The sequence below is a fragment of the Orbicella faveolata genome, unplaced genomic scaffold (assembly GCF_042242905.1).
Source record: "Orbicella faveolata isolate gen_17 unplaced genomic scaffold, um_ofav_v1 contig_13, whole genome shotgun sequence".
NCBI classification, from domain to species: domain Eukaryota; kingdom Metazoa; phylum Cnidaria; class Anthozoa; order Scleractinia; family Merulinidae; genus Orbicella; species Orbicella faveolata.
The window spans coordinates 26,720,001-26,743,009 of NW_028301540.1; the positions used below are offsets into that span (position 1 = coordinate 26,720,001).

At 38.7% G+C, this 23,009-nt stretch overlaps 1 pseudogene; it reads left to right on the forward strand.

The window, feature by feature from the left end:
* Nucleotides 1–10,615: 10,615 nt before the first annotated feature.
* LOC149115824 (uncharacterized) lies at nucleotides 10,616–13,327 on the forward strand (annotated as a pseudogene).
* Nucleotides 13,328–23,009: the final 9,682 nt, after the last annotated feature.

Consider the following 23,009-nt stretch of genomic DNA (forward strand, 5'->3'; position numbering starts at 1 on the left):
AATCGCAGTCGCATTTCCGAATGATTTTACAGTGCAGGAAGTTTCCAGTCGATGATGTGAAAATAAAACTATTAAACTCATAAAATCAAATTGATCTTGGATGACTGAAAAGACTGATATGTAAGGAATGTAAAATTTCGAACATTGCGATGAACCATTGAAACAATGCGTTAGTCATGCGTGATATTTTGCACATACTTGTGGGGAAGGTAATTTAAAGCCTCATCTTATCCAATTATATTTGCCTTTTTAGCATCATGAGTGTTTCTATTTTTGATCGAGCTAACCCAATCTGGAGCATTCTACCTTCTCTAACGGAAGTCGTATGCTAATTAAGAAAAATGTAAACAACGTCTAACTGATTTCACTTTTCGTCCTCGTGTCTTCTCACTTCTTTTTGATGAGTTACTTTTTTGTGTTCTTATCAAGGCCTACGCATTCCTTTCAAAAGCTGTCAATAAGAACCAGGAGGTTTGTAGTTTGTGAACTATGTAGGTGTCACCATCTACGGGTATATTCAACTCACAAACTGACCAGCTCCCAGTTGCCTTGATTGCTGATTTTCAGTGTCACGAATTCAAAATAGATCAAAATCAAAATCAAAACGGTCAATAGATAAAGTCCAGAATCTGGGAAATGAAAGAAGGTAAATATGCAAAGACTCTCGCCAAAATTCTGGTCACAGCAATTCTACTTATGCGAGATATGCCGAGAATTTTTTTACCCAAATTTATAGAGATTTGTATGGAGACGCCATGCTGGTGCACATCCGTATGGGCACCAACATGGCGGCTGGAAACCAGCAGAAACATCTGTCACTGAGTTTTGCTACAAAAGCGTGAATTTATCCCTCAAGGAACTTAAGTAAAACATTAAAATAATACTTTTTGATGTAAAGTTTATATGAAATGTTTCATATATGAACTGCGGTTATAGATGAAAGTGAAGAATGATCGTCGCAGTTAATTTTCCAATTTAAGCAACTGGAAAGAAGAAGCCTGAAAAAAAAAAAAAAAATCAGGGCTTCAACGGGATTCGAACCCGTGACCTCCGCGATACCGGTGCGATGCTCTACCAACTGAGCTATGAAGCCACACATTGGGAGCGAGGTCAATTAATTGAGTTCATATCTTCCCGTGAGGAATGAAATGATGTAAAGTTTACATGAAATATTTCATATATGAACTGTGGTTATAGATGAAAGTGAAGAATGATCGTCGCAGTTAATTTTCCAATTTAAGCAACTGGAAAGAAGAAGCCTGAAAAAAAAAAAAAAAAAGAAAAAAAGAAAAATCAGGGCTTCAACGGGATTCGAACCCGTGACCTCCGCGATACCGGTGCGATGCTCTACCAACTGAGCTATGAAGCCACACATTGGGAGCGAGGTCAATTAATTGAGTTCATACGAAGTTTCTCAGAGCGTTTTATTTAGGTGTACTCAAACAGATACATTCGTAAACAAATTCTCTGACCTTTCTGCTTTTGTTGCTCAGACGTTCTTGAGTTCGTGCTGGGATTCTGCTTGGTTCACGATCACGTCTAAAAATACGATGACGCTTCTGAAGATGCATTTTATCAAGTTGAAGAGTTGCTAGGCCCGGTTGATGGTTCATTTAGTATAACATGATTCTTGAAAAATTCACTCCCAATGTTCGCTCGTAAATTGCTCTCTCGTAAGGCTTGCAGACCGACCCGTTCCGAAAACGCTTAACGTCCTTTAGTGTTGGTCTACCTCGAACGATATGTTCGCTTGTATGTGATTTCATCGCCCTAGAAATCATGGAATCCGTGCTAACTTTTCACGACGACAACTTCTGTCAATTCCATGTGCTGTACGCATGCACAGGTGACGCATGCGCTTTAGAGACCAGACGGCGATTTGTGACTGAACGTGGAAAAAAAAAAAAAAAAAAAGAAAAAAAACGGAGCCGAAATTTAAACCCAGGCCTCACTGCCTTGGTAAAAATACTTGTGGGCAGCACGCAGCAGCAACTAATGATCTTGTACAACTGAGTTTATTAATCGACTGGTTTCGTCTGCTAGTGAGACTTCGTCAGGATTAAACTACAAGATACAAAGATGCAACTTGTTTCATACTAAATATTGGTAGTACAAAGTACGCTCCTACTGTAGGGTGTGAACAACAAAACACCCGCAACAAATACGTGCAGGATTTGACTAAAATCCTGCGCTGGAAAATGTGCAATGTAATGTAATCGGGGCTCACGGATTTAACGTTAAATCCATTCTCGTATGGGGACTGATTTGTTTACTCATGAGTCGAAATGAGGCATATGGTTATGAGAAAGTAATTTACTACGGTTTGAAGCGTTTATTCTATCATATTTTTAAAGGACTCTCGACTGAGCAAGACGATGAAAACAGCCAGGACTGTGTGTGCCACTCAGTGTCTCATCTCAAAATATAAACATTTTCGACCTTGTCGAATTTTATGGCCGTTTATGCTCGCTGTTTTACTGGAAATATTTTACAGAACAGCTCACAAGGACACTGGGAAGTTAAAATCGCCTCTAAAGCAGCAGAAGGAAGGCAAGTAACGGTGAGTCGTTGTTTCCTATTTTGAACCGTTGACTTCCAAAGAATAACCTTGTGATTTGCATAAAATTGAACTCGCTTACATGTCATAACATTTTATTTTACTGACGGGGAACATTTTAATTCCCAGAGCTGTAGCTGTTCGGGTGAAAAAAACAATAACCAAGGTTTCTTAAAATGTAGATATTTTGACCAAATAACATATAGCAGAGGCCATTTATACTAGTCAAAGTTAGCCTTTTGTTCCTTGCCATTAGAGACACAAATGGCGGCTGTACAAATACCCTTCGTTAAAAAGCTACAAACAAAACTTCGAGAAACTTATTACACGATTTTAAAGTATAAGAATGAAATAATATTTGAGCCAAGTTTTGTTTTCATAGGATTGTTTTTACGCCCCCGCTGTTTTCGTAAAGAAGCGTGAAATTCTGAACATTTTAAGCCGCGAAAACCGCCATTATATGCAAATTTCGAACTTTCTTAAATTTGACCGTAAAATATATCGTTGGAACCTTAAATTATTTTACCCTGAATAAGTTCACCCAAAGGTATGTTTTGGCGAAATAAAAGAAAAATCGATTTTTCGTGACTGTCTTCCGATTCTCTACACTCTCAGAAAATCACTCTTAAAACCAATAGTCAGTTTCTTTTCAACTTAGCACTGAATAAATTCAGAGGTTTCTTTCTTTCACCCGTTTATCACGTTTTTATTAGAGCTGCATGTCCTCCTACAACTTCCTTTGTTAGATTTTCATTTTGGATTGAACCTTTTACCTTCACAAAGGTACTCTTTCATAATTTTCTCGTTCGATATTTGTGTTGCGACTGAAGTTTGCAATTATTCCACATACGTTAAGTATTCAAGGGAACGTTTTACGTTTTACGAGTTCTCTTTTTTTTTTTTGCGCAAATCGCGGTTGTATAAGCAGAATTTTCAATTAGGCTTAGCAGTAAGTTAATTTGAAAAGAAGTTCCTCTTCTTTTCATGCGTGGTCATGAGTGCTTGTAATTTTTAGGTAACAGATGATAACATAAGGCAGGTTTGGCATTGAGACACCAACTGCATCGATCTAGACATTTCAGAAAAAAGAGTGGCCAACAGTGGCCGCAATCAGTCCCACAGTTGATAAACAAAAAATGTCTTTATCTAGCGAAAAGCCTCTGGGAACTTCCTTCCATCGGTCAAGGACAATTGTCAGAAATTTTGAAGACAGGTTACATCAAAGAATTATATAGTATAAAAAAGTAGGCTTGATCGATATTCTGGAACAACCGAATTTACTGCGTAATTAACTCTAATTTGAAAGTGATGCAAAATATTTCTCTTTGCAGTTTTCATGCTCTCACAGAAAAATTACTATAAAAACACTCAGTGCGTTCCGCCCAAGGGTGAATTGAATTTGTCCTGACAAATTATTTAGAAATATCCGTTCTCCAAATAAAGAGCTGGTATTCGAGTGGATTAATCGACAAAAGTTTTGTCTCGCGCAAAGTCTATGAACATAAAACAAAAGATGTGCAGAGTCGTTCCCTTTGTTAACTATGATAGAAAAAATACACATAACCTCTCAGTTCCAGTTTGTACTCATGCAATAAATGACTTTAATTAAGAAAACTTTGCGATATATATCTTATATTGTTAACTTAAGAACTCGCAATTTCACTTACCAGAAGAATCCCCCTGTACTCCATTTAGTCGTCTATCTTTTCACCTTGCTTCTCCAGATCAATCGCTGTGAGTTAACTTTCTCCTCTAGAGGCATCTTATTTATACTGCTCACATGACAAAGATCTCTTGTTATATGCATATTATATATGTAACAGCCAAACAATTCACCTTTTTGCCCCTTCCGAAAGTTCCTGAGCAGGAAACCGAATTAGTACGTGATTCTGAGCTAATTCTATTGTGTCCAATTAGGGAGTCGGCTACACATGCAGGATGCAATACATGGAAAACTGTAGCAAGGAAGAAGTACTTGCACTGGATTGATCAAACAGAGAAGCCAGAAACGTAAGCGAAATACTGTATTTACTAAACGGATTCTTCTTCGTCTTGTTTAGTGACTCCCTCATACAAAACACTCCCCAATAAAGTGTACTCGTGACCACATCTTTTCTGTGAAACTCGTTGCCTTGTAAGAGCCAGGGATTTGAGCGACAATTAAAAAAAAACCCATCGAACTGAAAGGGTTATATTTTTATCCCTTTATACCTGAAATTTAAACTAGAGTACAGCCCTAAAGTAATGCACGCGCGAGAAGTGACGTAAGAGGTTCTTGCGCCGCAAGAACACGCAAGCCGTCGCAAGAACGAAACATGTCGCGTTTTTGCGGTTTACCCGCAAGAACTTTCGAAACACAAGAAGAAGAAATTCTAACCACAAGAGGCCGCTAGAGCTTATGAATCTTACGGCAAGCTGCGAGAAGGGATAAGAAATTGCTGCAGGTCAAACTGTTTGTTCGTAGTGCCGTGTTGGTGTGCTTGCTCGCAATGTTATCCTTAAGATAACTCATTTGCAGTGGGAAGAGATCTAGAGACAATGGTTGTTTACCATTTACTCGGAAAAACCGGTCGCTCGATAGTTGTAGTAAACGGTGTTGCTGGGTTCCCTGTATTGTTCATGTATTTTTCCCGCGGTTTAGCTCCCGCGTTAAAGTCACGTGATCTTTTCGAGTGTGCATGTAATGACGAACGTTGGCAAACGTTGTAGTTGTGTATGCGATTCACTCGAAGTAAGACGGATAAGACGGATAAGACGGATAAAGACGCGGACGATTGATGGAATTATGTACAAGCAAACAGGAGCGTCTTATTGGAGTGTTAATCGAATTAAAGTCAGTGAACTAGAGTGAATCTTGCTTATTGAAACCGAGGGAATTGGAAATTGGCCCTTACAAACGGGATGCGTTAAATCCCGAATGGAAATTTCCACGGGGATGCGCTCGTTCCATTTCCATGACTTTTTCTCGGAAGATAGGAATAAAGGCGATCCAAACCAAAAGGCCTGGAACTCGTAAATGCTAGCGAATGGAACGCACATTTTCCATTCAGAAATTCCGTTTTAGGAATTTTGGCCAACCTTTAAAGAAATCCTGTTTTCACAAAATTAATCTTCACTTACACTTCATCCGAAATTTCCTGATTTTAAACAATAGCTGGTTTTCACATGACTTCACCAAAATTCGAACTACAAAACTATTGATCTCCCTGAGATTTTACTTAAATGATGTATAAGAGCAGCTGAAAACTTAGATTCATACAAATTTTTGCTCCTAATCGGTTGTTGGTTTTCTGATACATTACGCTTGAATTTCTAAGCTTTTGCGTGACACGGCATTTACATGACGAACTAGAGAGCTGTCATGATGGTTAAAAAAGTGACTTTTTTCGGGGAACTTGGCTATCTGAACAGTTTGTGTCTTAAGGTATTATTTTAATGTTTTGGAGTTTCTAGAGGGATAAATTCACGTTTTTGTAGCAAAACTCAGTGACAGATGTTTCTGTTGGTCTCCGGCCGCCATGTTGGTGCCCATACGGATGGGCACCAGCAAGGCGTCTCCATACAAATCTCTATAAATTTGGGTAAAAAAATTCTCTGCACATCTCGCATAAGAAAAATTACTGTGAAAAGAATTTTTGCGAGAGTCTTTTCATATTTACCTTCTTTCATTTCCCAGATTCTGGACTTGGTCTATTGACCGGTTTTGATTTTTATTTTGATCTATTTTGAATTGCGTGACACTGAAAACCAGCAATTATTAGATGAGGTTTTTGTGATATATCCGGAATAATCAAGGTCGAGGTAAGTGTTATCAGCTGACGCCGAAGACTGATGCTGATAACACTAACATAACACTAACTTGTTTTAAAGAAAATAACGACAAACGTATTATCGCACCGAACACAGTTTATTTTCGGGAAGCCATGTTCTTACTTCGCTGTCTGTGAACTTGACATCGCTCTTGGAAATCATGCGTTGCGCGCGCAACCTATGGATAGCAGATTAGTGAATAATCTGTAGGTTGAGTAACTGTAGGCTTTTAGCCTATGAGAAGACAGATGTCGACTACAACGTATAATAATTTGGGTAAATGGTAAACAAACAATATCACCTTTAATTTTTGAACAACTCAGACCAGATCTGGATTTGTGTTTGCTGATACTGTAAAAATAATATTGAACCTACTCGCGTACGAACCATGAGCCAACCTCGAGCGTGTTCATGTCTTACGAAAAATAAACGGCATGCAATGCATGCAGAAGCGATGAAGTGTACGTGCTATTTCTAAAATTCTTCCAAGAAAATTGGAACATAAACAGACAGGCTGATGGTTAAGCTTAATTAAAAGTAAAAGTAAGATAAAACCTGTGTGGGAAGTAGCTGTATTGTAAGTAGCTTGTAGTAGTTGGGTTTTGACGGTCCAAGCTTACTTGTTCCCTCTGTTCAATTGTTCCTCTTTGAACTTAATAATGCAATTCACCTTTTCCCCTTTTGTTTACTTTTCGAAATGACCGGCCGTGAGACTTACAAATTTTTATGAAATAAAACAATGTAAAAGAATATTGTGATAGATGTCCCCAAGAGAAATCCAGTGGCGGATCCAGACTTTCACCAATACAGTTTATTTCATGTTTCACAGAGAAGTTCAGATATTTCAGTGCTCATACACTGCTCTGACAGTGCTCATTCAATTGAATTCACCTTAAGACAGCAAAAAGTCCGGGCTAAACAGCGCTCACCAATACGTAAATTTATTGTTGACCCTTGACCTATCGCGTGTGCAACTTGCTTGTAGATCTAAAGTTGTATGTATAGATGATGTGTTCGTATTATCAGTTTGCCGGTGGGCGCAAATTTATCCGATATTGCATAAAGCACAACCCACAATAAAAATCTTCTTTTAAACGCTGAAATTAAAGACACTCCGCGGATCCTACAAATTGCAAGAGACAACCGCAAAGGATAAGTTCCTAGTTCTCCGAAACCAAAGATGGCGAATAAACTCTTTCTGCTGATCATAGAAGCTACAAAGAAATGAATAAACTTGCTTCTCTCCGGATAAAGTGAAAGGTGTTGTTTAAAGTACATCAACAACATACGCAAACTTGAAAACAACAAACAGTATTTTCACATTCTCTCTGAAATGAACACCTTATCTTGAAATAACAGACATTTGGCAACACTAATTATCCCACCGGAAATTAATTTGTTGTTTTAACCTTATACCTGTTTTTAATGGACCTTCCTATTGATTTACCACTGCCAAAACCATTATCTATTGTTTAATCACAATCACTATTCCGTTGAGAGAAAATTTAAAATACCACATTTGTAAAACTTTACGAAAAACTAAAAACTGCAAATAAATTGTAACTTGAATTCATTATCACTACTTTAAACCTTCTGTTTTATCACAAAAATAACCTGTTTTCCATTGTGAATGGTTTTCAGCTGAAAATCCTGTGGTTAAATGACGTCCTCTAGACTCTTCTGGTTGTTTTTTCACAAACCAGACCTAATTTGTGCTCTTATCATGCGTGACAGTTTTAAGCTGTTTTCATTACAGCAAAAGGTTAAGTTCTTCAGCGAAGTACTTTTTTTTAAAGTTGAAAGATACAGTTGTATTAATTTAATTATACTAGTAAATTGAACTGGCGAAAAAGTCGATTTCTTTTTGCCCCGATTTCCCGGCCGTTTACAGTTGTATTAATTTAGTTATACTAGTAAATTGAACTGGCGAAAAAGACGATTTCTTTTTCACAATTAGTTCTATTTATCAGTATAATAAATACAATATTCTAATATATTTAAAGAGCGAAAAGTGAATTACTTGTTTGCAAAATTTGCAATTTATTAGTATATAGCAATATAAATTTAAATTTTATTGAAATTATATATAAATAACCTTGTAAAGTTTTTGGGAAAAAAAATATTTATTAGTACTAATAAAGTTTTTTAAAAACTTTTTAAAAATATGAATTCCCACAATAAACGGTCGACGCTAAACAATTTCGGTATCAGTTGAACTGTCGTAATTCATATCAATATGTCTTTAGTCGGAGCCGCCAACCGCAAACACCTCATGGCCAGACATTGATTATCTTACGTTTTATCTGCACAGGAAGTCTGTTTGCTATGAGTAGTGTTCCTTAGCATTTCCGGCTTCCTGCGTTTTAACTTCTCATTGAAGTTTTCTCACGTATGAAGACCGCAGTTATACAAAAACGATCCTTTTAAACTATTGCCTCATGTCAATTAAACGGCAAAATATAGTCCTCTCTATCCGCGTTTGCAAACAAACAAGCACAAAAATACAACATCAGGCCAACTTTATTTTGAATATTGGTCTGATACTGACTGTAATCTCTCAGAGTTTGCTTGTTTGCTTGTTTTGTCGTAGTTATATCTAGCCTGGCTAGTGGTCGGACGTGTTTTTCGTTGCTCCTCGAAATGGCGGAGTAACAAGTGACCACGTTCCCGAAGCTAATCATTGAAATGCCTGAAGATAGTGGAAAACCTAATGAGCCCAAAAGAGGAAGCAGTAGGAAACGTCAAAGAGGAAGCAGCTCCAAAACGGACGAAGAAACTAACGATTCTGACATGATTTGCGGTCAACATGGCGACCAAGTTGACCAAGACGACGACCAGACAAGCGCTGTTCGCTTTGAAGAAATTAATCAGAAGCTTGACAAGCTCTTGACTCTTTGTCCTCTAATTGAAGACCTTAAGACCCAGTTAGCGAAGCTAAAGGAAGAAAATACAGAGCTAAAGAAATCATTACAATGGGCGACAGACGAAGTAAACGATTTGCGAAACAACCAGAATGAAACGAGAGCCGAACTAAATAACTCCAGAGACATGTTGCAATATGTCCAGCAAGATCTCCAGATGCAGACCATACGCAACATTAAAATTGAAGCTCAGTCAAGGCGAAGTAACATTAAATTCTTTGGAGTGCGAGAAGCAGAAACTGAAAGTAACCCGTACGAAACAGAGAGGATCGTAAAACTTCTTCTTGTCAACGAGCTCAAAATGCCGAAGGAAGACGTGGCGAATTTACAATTCGAAAGAGAACACCGCATGCCAACTAAACGTTCAGCAAGGACACCAACGAATAGACCAAAACCTATTATAGCCAAGCTGAGTTTTTACAAAGATAAGGGCCGTATATTTAAGCACGTGAAGAATATCGACCCTGAGTTAAAGATCGGCGTCGCAGATGACTATCCCAAGGAAATAGATGAAATGAGGAAGGCGCTACTACTAGTGCTAAGAAAGGCCAAGAGGAAAAAGGCTTCAGCCTCGTTCAACGTGGACAGACTTGTAATTAATGGTCAAATTTACCGTGGACCTGAAACTGAGAAGTTTCCTTTCTATGCAAAAGTTTTGATCTTATTTGAATCACAAGACAGCTTCGGGAATCCATCTTGCAAGGTAAGTTGTCACATTTTCAAGGGAGTTGTTTACATTTAGGTCATATGCATACTTGAGACTCCCTTGCCTCCTTTGCTAATTGTTAGTAAAGTAGTCAAAAGTGCCAGATTCTAACTTTGCCGTCGTTGATTGCTTTGCCCTAGAATTTCCTAAATTTTCGCGGCTTTAAGTGTACAAATTTGATAAATTTATGCTGGCACCTTTTCATTTATTTGTGTTTAGGTTCGTTTTATTTTTCAGTGTCCATTTCGTTTACATATCAAGAACGAGTACCCAATTACGTTTAAAAGATTCCGTCTTACAGCCAACTACAGAAGATTTTATAATAATTTATATACCCAAATTCTAATGCTAGTTACACCGGTGGCTTTGTCATCACCGCAAAAATTCTCCAATTTTATTCAAACCAATTTATTAAGATTTGAATATGACAACCCCGTTCAAAGCATCTTTTTGCTCACTTAAAGCCAGAGGTTTAAACCAAGCACGAAAAAGATGACAGTTGTTTAGGTGGCTTCATAATTATAAATTTGACGTAATATTCCTGCAAGAAACTTACTCAACACAAACTGTTGAAACGATATGGAAATCTGAATGGGGAGGGAACATCATTTACAGTCACGGAACAAATCATTCAAAAGGTGTCGCAATTCTCTTTAACCCCAAACTGGATGTACGCATAGGGAGCTCTGAAGCTGACAAAAACGGGAGATATTTACTACTAGAAGCTTCCATATTTGAGTCTACATTCTTGTTTTGTAACATTTACAGCCCAAATGACAATAACAGTCAAATTACATTCTTCTCAAAGCTCAGTGACTCAGGAGGCACGCTGATATGCAAATTGTTCTAGGAGGCGATTTCAATTGCGCTCTAGCACCTTTGGATAAAATTGGCGGAACTTCAACTGAGAGTAGGCTTTGGTAGATTGTGCTAGCATAATTTTTAGCATAAGTTAGAAAAACAAGCATAATTTAAAGCTTTTATTTCAGTTTAGCACTGCTAGCATAATCCGAGCTTTTATGCCTTGAAAACAAAAAAAAACCCATCATAGTTCTAGAATAATTCAGTTTGTACTTTACTTCTGTATTGTTATTGGAAAATATCGAGGTCTGGAAGACTCTAGCTAGGTCACCCCGTACATATCTGAGAGGCTGAGACTCTCCTCAGGCCACCACGCTTATGGCTCGGCGGCTCGGCCCCTCAGGCCTTAGATCAAAGATGGCGTCGTCCTCGAGTACATCCACTGATTCAACTCCCAGCACTTCCAGCACTCCCAGTGCCGTACCGAGAGCTTCAATCTCTAGAGAACGTGTTCCTAAAAGTAATACTGGAAAGTACAAGGAAAGAGGTAACTCAGATCCAAAGAATATGAGTCTTCGTGATCGAATCGAAGAATTTTCAGAGGAAAATTTGTGTCTTCGAGGTGGAAAACTGTTTTGCAATGGGTGTAAGGAGATATTGAGCTCTAAAAAGAGCATTCTCAAAAACCACTTTGCTTCCAAAAAACATGCCGCAGGCAAAGAGAAGTTAAAAGTGACAAAAAAGCGAGATCAAACGATCGAAGAAGCACTTCGTAAAGAAAAACACAACAAGGATAGCACCTTGCCAGTCGAGGAGAGAGCATACCGTTTACAGGTGGTAGAGGAGTTTCTTAAGGCTGGAATACCCATACGTAAGATGGACAAACTTCGAACGCTTCTTGAAAGGCAAGGCTATCGGCTGAGTCACAGTTCGAACATGATGGATTACGTAACGATAATATACAAGCAGGAGATTGAGAGAATTAAAGCAGAAATTCGCCAAGGAGTATCAACAAGGGACGTATCTGTCATTTATGATGGCAGCACGAGACAGGGTGAAGCGATCGTGATCCTGGTCCGTTTTGTCGATGATGATTGGAATATCGTTCAACGACTGATCAGAATCGATATTTGTGCCAAGGCAGTGAATGGTGACCAGCTTGCTCAAGTGCTCAACGAGTGTTTAAGTATCGAGTACGGTGTGAGAGGAGAATCTCTGATAGCTGCAATGAGAGATGGGGCCAGCGTAAACCAAGCTGCGTTAAATCGCATCCAGTTTATATTCCCTAAGACATTCAATGTTGTTTGCTTCTCTCACACTCTGGACAATGTCGGTAATCATTTTGTTATCCCCAATCTGACAGAGTTTGGCAATCTGTGGATCCGCTTATTTTCGCAAAGCCACAAAGCGGGACTAATGTGGAAGGAACTGACTGGACGTAAGCCGAAAAGTTACTCCGAAACTCGCTGGTGGTCCCGATGGGAAGTGTACAAGCAGCTTATGGAACAATTTGGTGATGTACAACGATTTATAGATGACATGGTTAGAGAGAAGGTTGCTCCTCAGACCTCGCGTCAGTTGGCTGATTTCTTCGCAGATCTGAATAAGGTGATCAGTCTCAAGCTTGAACTAGCAGCCCTCATTGATGTTGGCGAAGTATTTGTTAACGCCACTTACGTTTTAGAGGGCGATGGCCCTCTTGTTTTGTCATGCTTTGAGACATTACAAGGAGTTTGCAATGCATGTCAGAATGTACATTTACCCAATGTCCATGCCGTAGCTGTAGCTATAGTCGACGCTGATCCCGCACAGAATGTTGCAGCATTGGAACAGGAGGCCAAAAGGAGTGTCCAGCCTGCAATTGAGTGGTTTTTGCGTAAATTTAATGTGGAATTGCACGACACGTTGAGCACATTCAAGGCTGCACGAATAATGTGTCCGGTAACTGTGCAGTGGCTGCGGCCGACACCAGCAAATGTGGAGGCTCTACGGCAGTTTCCGTTCTTGGACAGTAACGATGTAATTAATGACCTCGTTACGGAAATGCCCAACTATCTTGCCACCGCACAAGACGTCATAATGGCATGCGAAGAAGATAAAGTGAAGTGGTGGAGGCAACAATCTGATAACCTACCCCATTGGTCTTCTGCAGTTATGAAGGTTCTGCTGGTGCAGCCCTCGTCTGCAGCCGCTGAACGAGTATTCTCTATTCTTAACTCATCGTTCAATGATTCACAAGAGCATGCTCTCGTGGACTATTTACAGGCTTGTGTAATGCTTTAGTACAATAACCGATAACAGAGAGATTAACAACATGCATAGTTGTCTTTATACTAAACTGAGGGCTTTGCCTGGATGGCGTCTAAAACAAGTATATACAAGTAACTTTCTGACCTGGATTCAGAACCCAGAAATGGTTGATTTGGATATCATTTGGCTTTTCGAGGTGCGCACATGCGTATTTGCCATGCTGAAGACTGTAAGACTGGAAGGTGGACTGTCTGAATGTTCATTAAAGTCAAAATTGATAGAGTTAAGCTACTGGCGATCTTTATTTTCCTTAAAATCCAAGTAGCATAACTTCGGTGACAGAGAGCATAATTTTCAGAAAGTAGCATAATTTTGGCATAATTTCTAAAAAATATGAGCACTGCTAAAAGCATAATAAGCTTGTTTTTCGAGCACAATCTACCAAAGCCTATCTGAGAGAAAAAGACAGTAATTAGCAAAATCAAAAACTTGTGCACGAATTTTGACCTCCAAGATGTGTGAAGATCACAACACCCCAGAACATCACAATACACATGGCGCAATAACTCGTTGAAAGTGCAATGCAGGCTAGATTATTGGCTGGTTTCAAAAGAATTGTCAGCGTTTGCGACAGATTCCGGAATCATCACCTCAACAATATCAGATCATTCTGCAATACCTCTTCACCTGCAATCAAAAGAGTATGTTCAACGAGGCCCAGGTTTTTGGAAGATAAATAACTCTCTTTTAAGTGATGAAAGGTTTGTACAGGATCTATCGAGTAAGATACCGGAGTTCAAAACAAAACACGATTATTTGGATGACAAAGGCCTATACTGGGACATGATTAAAATGGAGGTGAGAGGTTTCTATGTACAATATACAAAACGAAAAAACAGGGAACGCCGCAATACCGAAAAGCACCTCAACAACAAATTGATCATTTGATGAACCAGCTTAAGACTGACAGAACAAAAGAAAACATATCACAATTTTACCGTCTCAGAGCAGAATATAATGCGATAGCTGAATACAGAACAAAAGGTGCTATAATAAGAAGCAGGACACGTTGGCATGAAAATGGCGAAAAAAAACACTAAATATTTTCTGAATATGGAAAAAAGACAACATTGTAAATCTCACATTTCAAAGCTTAAAACAAACGACGATAAGGAGATCAACGATCCTAAAACAATCTTAGAACAAAGAAAAATGTTCTATAAAAACCTATATACTGCGGCGCACGGTAACGACTCGAATTATGAACTATTCTTTGAAAATTCAAATATTGCTAAACTCGATGCAACTCAGCAAGAGGAACTTGAGCGTCCGCTTCTCAACGAAGAGTGCTTTCTCATATTAAAACAGCGTTCCAAAAATAAAACCCCAGGAACAGATGGCCTTTCTGTAGAATTTTATTTGCGGTTCTGGTCTTTGCTAGGAGAAGAAATGGTACAAAGTCTCAACTGCGCATATGAACACGGACAACTGAACATAACGCAAAAACAGGGCATTATCAAGGTGATACCAAAAAAAAAGGAAAGACAAGTCATTCCTTGAAAACTGGAGACCCTTAAGCTTACTCAATGTTGATTACAAAATCGCTACCAAAGTTATAGCACACAGGATTTCAAGAGTTCTTCCAATCATTGCCAATGAAGACCAAACCGGATATGTCAAAGGCTGGTACATCGGTCAAAATATAAGGCTAATCACAGACATCATGAAGGTAACAGAACTAGAAAGTATACCTGGTTTGGCCATTTTTATTGATTTTAAAAAGGCATTCGATACGGTGGATTGGAACTTCCTCTTCAGGGCGCTGCAAGTTTTTAACTTTGGCCCATGCATTCAAAAGTGGATCAGAACGTTTTACACCGATTGCTCCAGCTGTTTTATTAACAATGGATTCGCATCTGAGTTTTTCAAACTCGAAAGGGGTGTCCGTCAAGGTCGCCCGCTCTCAGGCTCTCTCTTTGTTCTATGCGCGGAAATTTTAGCTAACGCCATTAGAAATGACAACACCATCAAAGGAATAAAAATTCGTGACAAAGAAGTTAAATTGTCCCAGTACGCTGATGATGCAACTGCCTTTGTTTCTGACACGAAATCTGCAACAAATTTATTCAAACTTTTGTCAAACTTTCAAGAATGTTCTGGCCTAGAAATAAATAAAAGTAAAACTGAAGGAATGTGGTTAGGCGCAAGCCGCAAAAACACAGGAAAACCCCTGGGAATTGCTTGGCCAGCTGACTCTATACTCGCACTGCGAATTAATTTCTCGTATAATGATGAAATTGTTTACAATAAGAATTTTGAACAGAAACTAATCAAAATGAAAAGCCTGCTTAACTTGCGGTATCCTAGAAACCTTACACTTTATGGTCGCATAACGATTCTAAAATCCTTAGACAATTTTTTTTTTTAAATAATACTAGTGAGCAGCACTTCAGCAACAGATCTTGTCAACTTGCTTTATTTTCTCCGACCGGTTTCGTCTGATCATACAGGCTTCATCAGGGAGTTTGAACAAGATACATAAAGGAACTTATTTTATACCTATTCTTTAGAGTACAAATCACGTTCCGACTAGGGTGTGAACAGCAAAAGACACCTACAGAATTGCGTGCAGGATATGACCAAAATCCTGCGAATGTGTAATGTTTAATTTTGGGGCTCACGGATTTAACGTTAAATCCGTGAGCAATTACGCAATTTGTATGGAATAAGAAAGCTAAAATTAAATACAGAACAATGATAGGGCCGAAAGAGCAGGGAGAGCTAGACATGCCGGATTTTCAAATAATCAATGAAGCGCTTAAAGTTGTTTGGGTAAGAAGATTAAGTGACAGCAATGGAACCGCAAGTTGGAGTCATATCCCTCTTTCCTATCTACAACCATTTGGTGGTCTGTTTCTTCTGCAGTGTAATTTTGACTTAAAGCTACTTAAAGTTGATATACCGATTGACTTCTACAAAGAAGCTCTGTGCGCCTGGCAAAAAATTAACTGCAGTACTCCTAATACCAAAAAGCAGGTACTGAATGAAATAGTTTGGAACAATCATCACATAAAGATAGAAGGATATTCCATTTATTACAAAAAATGGTACGATGCTGGATTAACTAAAAGGTACCAGATTCCTAACTTTTGAGGAATTCCGTACCAAGTTCAAAATTAACACGAACTTCTTAAACTATTTCGGTCTATGCCACGCAGTCCCTCAAAAATGGACCAATATTCTCAAAGGAAATGTTACTGAACCCTTGGAAAAACGTTCTGAGAAGGATAAGATATCTTTAGATAAACTCTCTTGCAGATCACCAACTAAATTCTTTGTTAAGAGTAAATTCGTTACGCCTACAGCTGAACGAAGGATGAAAGAAGCCAGTCTAAAAGAACATACAATGCAACTCATTTATAGCCTTCCCTTTAATGTTACAAAAGACACTAGACTCGCCATTTTCCAATACAAAATAATTCATCACATTCTACCCACAAATTCGACACTTTTTAGAGATTCATTAAAGGAACATCATAAATGTCACCTCTGTGGAGAAAGACAAACGTTAAGCCACCTTTTTGTTACCTGTTCTGAAGCTCAGCATTTTTGGTCTCTATTTACTAATTGGTGGAGCTCCAAAAACGGGGATAGGATCACTCTCGATAAAAATGAAATAATATATGGCGTGACAGATAACTTCGCTCGTCGTCTTGGTTTAAACCTCTGCATTATTATAGCCAAATATTATTTATATACTGCCTCAAGAAAAGAAGAAGAGTTTTATTTCGATGCTTTCTTGGCGATGTTGACAAACAAAATTAAAATTGAGAACACATAAATCTAAGTCACAAAATTAATATGTGAGAAAGCCTCCTATTGTAGCTAACCCCTCAGTTACATGAAAGATATTAACAAATTGTAATGTAAGATATTATTGTAATGTAAGTTATTAAAATCGTAAATAATGTTAGTATTGTAAGTTTTGTTATTATCGTTAAATTGTAAGTTACGTTGACATTGTAAGTAGTAGGTAATTTTTGTATGTAATGTAAGATATTGCAATAAAAAAAAAAGTTATATCTAGCCTAGATGAGGACGTCTGTCTTCATTAACGAGCGATTAAGGAATCGGGAAATTGACATAAGAACGCAACATATTTAAACTCGTTGTGGTCACAACAAGGCTATTAACTCAAGATAGGATCGGAGGTAAATATCGATGAATAATGAAAGATGGTACATTTGCAGCTCGTTAATAAAATGGTAAAGATGAAATGTTTACTTGTCACAAGGGTAGGTCAAAAAAATCTGAGGCTCCGACAGGATTCGAACACAAACAGTGAAATTTTCCTAGCAGTATACAGGACGCGTGTCGCTTGTGAACCTAGTAAATGGCATAGCTTTTTACTCTTTTTCTGGCTAACGGCTAACCCCATTGAGACCTTCCCAAGAGCAAGTAAAATTCTTTGCTATTTGAATCAGCCATATTTTCATATAATGTAGGATCTATATCACATGAAAATTCAAAGAAACGAGAGAAAGTAAACGAACAAGAAGATCTGTTAGATCTTATAACTGCGCTTTTAAAATTTAACTGTTTGCTTAGCACTACCGTCGGAACGCAGTGCACATTCCAAAGCAGTCATTGATGATTCTTTTCTTACTGTAGACATCACATCACTTGATCAACACAAACTGTATTATATTATTGCACCATCAGTGGTAGCCGTTGACAAATCTCCGATGACGTAATGGTATTAATCTAGAACTTTCTTCGGGTTATGTATGGGCATGAACGATATGAACGAGACGATAATAACACTATTAACAACAGCTTTCTTTCTTAAAAGTCATGATTAAATTCAATTGGTGTTTTCCACGAGTAAAGGGCTAGCAAAGTAGTCACACAAGTCATATAATTTAATAATAAAACTCTATCCCGATCGATGTATCGATTTTGGTCACTCCAGTGGCCACAGATTGAAAACGTGACAGAAAATTGGTGTTACTTTTGATTCTCACCAAATTTGGACAGTGGGATGATCTCATCATTAGCCAATTACAGGCCATTTTTAAGCTCTTTTCGTCATATCCCCCCCTCGGGAGAATTTTGGCAAGTTAGCTAATTTAGTATGCAAGCCACCGTAATGGCGGTCGCCGTCGGCGAAATGTTTATTTGCTCAAAATTGGGGCAAAATCTTTCGGAGATGGAAGTCAGGACAGTTGTAAGGATACAGAAAGTAATTTGGGACCAGTTGCTGGCTTCTAAGGCTGAATTTATCCGGAAGTAAGCTGTATTTTCGTTTTCGTGCCGAAAGCTACGCGATGAAATATTATCGGCTTGTTCTGCTGTCTTGTTCTGTTTTTTCACTTGGTCTTTTTTGTAGCCCGCAGAGGCCAGTCTTTCGTCTAAATCAGTTGAAAAAAGTTCGAAAAAGATGTTCCTATTCAAGTTTAAGCTCTCAGGTGATAATTCTGGAGTTTTTTGGCCGAAACGTCTGCTTTGTTATGTTCGTGTTTTTCGGTTGCTATTGGCGACCGTGGCTTCCTTTGTTAGGTCAAGTCTGGTAAGTGAGGTCACAAAAAAATCCTAATTAATTTTGGTTTTGTTCGATTTCGCTGAAATTTTAACACGATAAAGCTGGATTGTTAAGGAATAGATTTACCGTCTGCCGATGTGCGGTAGCTTTTAACGCTAAAGTGATATATCGCTTCGAAGTCAGGGTTTTGAAGAGATTTTTTGCAACGTGTGGGTTCGGCGTGATTTTGTAATCGGAGGTTTTTATTGACCCCGAAGGAAAAAATATCCGGAAAAGGTCATTTCATCGACGATTCAAACGACAATAAATATGTATATGTTCCGAGCTAAATTTTGGGGGAAAACATATAATTTTTGACGAGCGCTGGGTTTTCAATTTTTTCACGCGAAAGTCAGTATCGGAGATGAGATTTATTACTGTTTCAACAGCTTTTGGCGAGTAAACATCACAAGTTGCGTGCAACCGCGCTTTTAAAAGTTAACTGTTTTGGCAGCGCTACAGTTACAATGCAATGCACATTCCAGAGCAGTCCTTGATGATTCATTGATTACTGCGGACACCACATCACTTGATCAACACAACCTGTATTATTGCGCCATCAGTCGTAGCCGTTGTGAAATCTCCGATGACGTAATAGTCTTAATCAGAAACTTTCTTCGGGATATGTATATGGCATGAAGATACGAACACTATTAACAACAGCTTTCTTTCTTAAAAGTCACGATTAAATTATATTGTTTTTTCTCTTGAGTAAAGGGCCAGCAAAGAAGTCACACGAGTCACATAATTCGAGAATTGCGTTATCCACGGCTATCTTTATTACGGTGGTTATTTCCCTACCAATGACATAATCCTTACGTCAGCGCTCCAAGCTCACTTTTTCAAAAAGTCGCCTTCTGGCGACCTTCAATTGTAAAATGGTCGCCAAAAAAAAAAAAAAAAACCCACTCGTAATATCCAGGGGGGGACACTTCGTGTATGTTACATGAACGTCTACTACGCCGAGCGGCCCGTTTGCAACACTTTCCTTTGCCGAATTGTTACGTTTACTCGCTTGCCAATTAAAAGATTGTAATAACAGGCGAGACAAAGACTGAAAAAGAAGGAAGAGATTCGGATGTCTGGTAACAGAAATGATTTATTACAAAGCAGCTGAGACCGGGTAACAAATCGCCAATGGTATGCAAAACCCTTCAAATCGATCACATTGGAAACGACTTGGAAACGACAAAACGACCGGATACCAGAAAGTCTAAGGACTCTATCCGCTTAAGGTGTTTAGTAGCTTTGAAAGATTAGAAGTTTACTTGCTTAGTTTGTAAAAAAGATTAGCAGTTTACTTGCGTAGTTTCCCCTTGGAACGAGGTGACTATTCTTTGGAACGAAGTGACTCTTTGATGGAAAGACTCCGCAGTGACCAAAGGATGGAACGAAGTGACTTGGTACGAAGTGACCATGGAACGAAGTGATCGAATACCAAAATGCTGCACTATGTGAAATGAAATTTACCTTCAATCATTTCGACTTGATCACACTAAGTATCGTTAAGTAGTCATTCCTTCAAGACTAACGCAACCTACATCCACAATCGCATGTCTACATCTTCATCCATCTTCTGGCAGCGCTCCAAGCTGCGACCATTTTGGTCGCCATGGCGAGTGAAAAAAATATTTGGCGACTAAAATTTTGACAAAAGTGAGCTTGGAGCGCAGGGCTATATAGGTATGTGCAGCCCCAAAGGGTAGGCTGCCGTTTTAGTCATAAATAGGGTATCGATTTAGACCATTTTGGTTATAAATAGGGTATGGTTTTAGCACTCTTGTCGGTATCAATAAGATCGTCAACAAAAGTCCCTCATAACTTCAGTTTTAAGGCAACTGCGCCAGCCGCAAGGGTCACAAATAGCGTATCGAATCAATGGTCAGGTCATAAATAGTGAGGGTGAATTAATCAACATGACACGAGCATGGGACAAAAAAAATTCTGACTCCCCGACAGGAATCGAAGCCATGACCTCCCGAACGCCGGACGAGCGCTATATTCACTGAGCTACGAGAACTCATGGAGGGTAAGGTCATTTAACTGAGTTCATATATGATAGGTGTCCTGCATCCTGCTAGGATCAACGCTATCGAAGTCATCGTGAGTGGTGATAAGTTAATAAAGATGGTGAATTTTAAGCTCGGTAATGAAATATGAAGGTCAATTAATCAATAGGGTAGGAAAACAGGGTAGGAAAAATCGCAGATTTTGGTCATAAGTAAAGTGAGGGTTATGGGAAGTGCGCCGCACACCCCCATCCAACTTTTCTGGGAGTACCTCCCCCCAGGAGCCATGGAAAACGCGAAACAAATAATAGAACCATCACGGACTCTTATTGACAACGAACAGTAATCTATCAATGTACAGCCTAGGTCAAACTAAATGTCACGGTAACAAACTGTGTTTTCGCAGCAAGGTAAGTCGTCTCCCCAATTCACCTCAATTCGGTGAATTCGGTAAATATTTGTTAATTTTACGAGAGTAAACCAGACGAGTACATCAATTTCTTATACGGGAAGGTAGTCTAGTAGCAAATTTCTTTTTATTTGTTGGGTTGATTTAAGGATATCAATAACAGGAAGAGGGGAAACACAGGAGAGATTTAAGACTACAGCGTAAAAGACCCGTATAATTCTCTGTACTTTATTAAAACAATTAATTCTGTGCTGGTCTAGTTCATGTGACTACATAGATAAAGCCAGTTATCGCAGTTAGATCTAAATTCAATAACATTTTAAAGAAAATATTACTCCGTCAAAACATATTATTAAACAAATGGTAGCCTGCGTAGCTTGGCGCTTTTTAAGCAATTTGAGCGCGTTTCGCAGAAAGCGGCGAGGCGGTGATAACGAGCGCCAAAGCCGGCGAAGCCGCGAGGAGCCAAATTGCTTAAAAACTTCCTTCAACCGCCAAGCTACACAGGCTAACAAATGGTAGTTTGAAAATTTTTATTTATCTGTTATGTTTACTTTGCTTTGTTTACTACTTCTAGTTACTTAAATGACAAACAAGTTAAATGGAATGAATTAAATACCATGCCGGCTAAGTGTTGTTTGTAACAAAACTTACACAGGTATTTTTCGGAAGAGACATTTCCTATCCATCATATCGTTAACGCTAATCAGAGTTAGTCCTCCATGGCAGTGGCCTGTTAGACACTTGCCCGCGTAATTACTCGGCCTGTATGTATATCTTGTTGGTTAACTGGCCGTAGCCAGCTCTTCAAACAGAGAATCACTACTTATATTACCGTGACAAGCCCCTTCCTGTGAATGCAATTGAAAGAGAGTGACAAATCAATATATACATAATTTACAATCAAGAAGAACACTAACTGTCAGTAAATCACAGAGTTAATTAACTATACAAAAAAAATGGACTGTGCGCGACATCCATTCATAATTTCCGGCTAATGCACTGTGGCAAAATTAAACAGACTACTTTCCATATTAGGCCTAGCCCACTCTACCCCGGAGAAATTTGAAAACGCAGCTTTATTTCAACGGTTTATAGGTCTACCGTGCACACTAATCCGGAGAAATTGGTTACGGAAAACAAAACCCACGATAGTCATGTGGTTAACCCTGACCGTTAAATGGTACACACACAAACGTTTCTGCCGCGAATGATTGTTGTATTCTCAAAGGTCGATCGGTGCCTTAGTCATAATTATATCAAAATACTTCGAATCTGATTGGTTATCAGCACGCTCTCTTTGTAATGGGCAACTTAGCTATCCAATAACAAGGTGTCAAATAGCAACATTTGCGCGGCGTGCGAGCTTTATTTGCTTTTTCTTGAGAATGAACACTTCTCTATCAGTTTCCAAAACTTTTCAGAAATTATTTTTCCCCCGAGAATTTTGTCATCTAAATGGTAAAATCGTAAACAAACTTGGCTTCGTCTAAATACTTCCACGATTGTTAATGGTTAGATTTATTGGTAACTCTGTCTTAAATCACACTTAAGGTCATTCCCCAGTATTGCATTGCGCATCCCTACTGCGCATAATTTGACGCGTGATTAGAGCGCGCGCATTAAAACATGGCGGCTTTTTCTTTACAGCTGGACCTCGCCATAGTGGTAAACCGTCACTTTCTCGCAAACTGGTATGATGACCTATCATTTTTTCTCTGTTGTTTTGAATTGGGTAATAAATTTCTCTGTGTAAAATAAATATGGACCAATTCTCAGTGTAGAACAAAAAGCAATCGTCAAAAAAAGGTGAATTTAGCAAGCAATCGTGACTCCAATCATGTTTCTATTATAAGGATTTTTATGGGTATAAACAAGGTGCTGTTGCACCTAAACGAACATGGGGACCCCTCATTTTTATTTCAAAATTTAAGTTCCTATAATATAAACAGTCAGTAGGCAAAG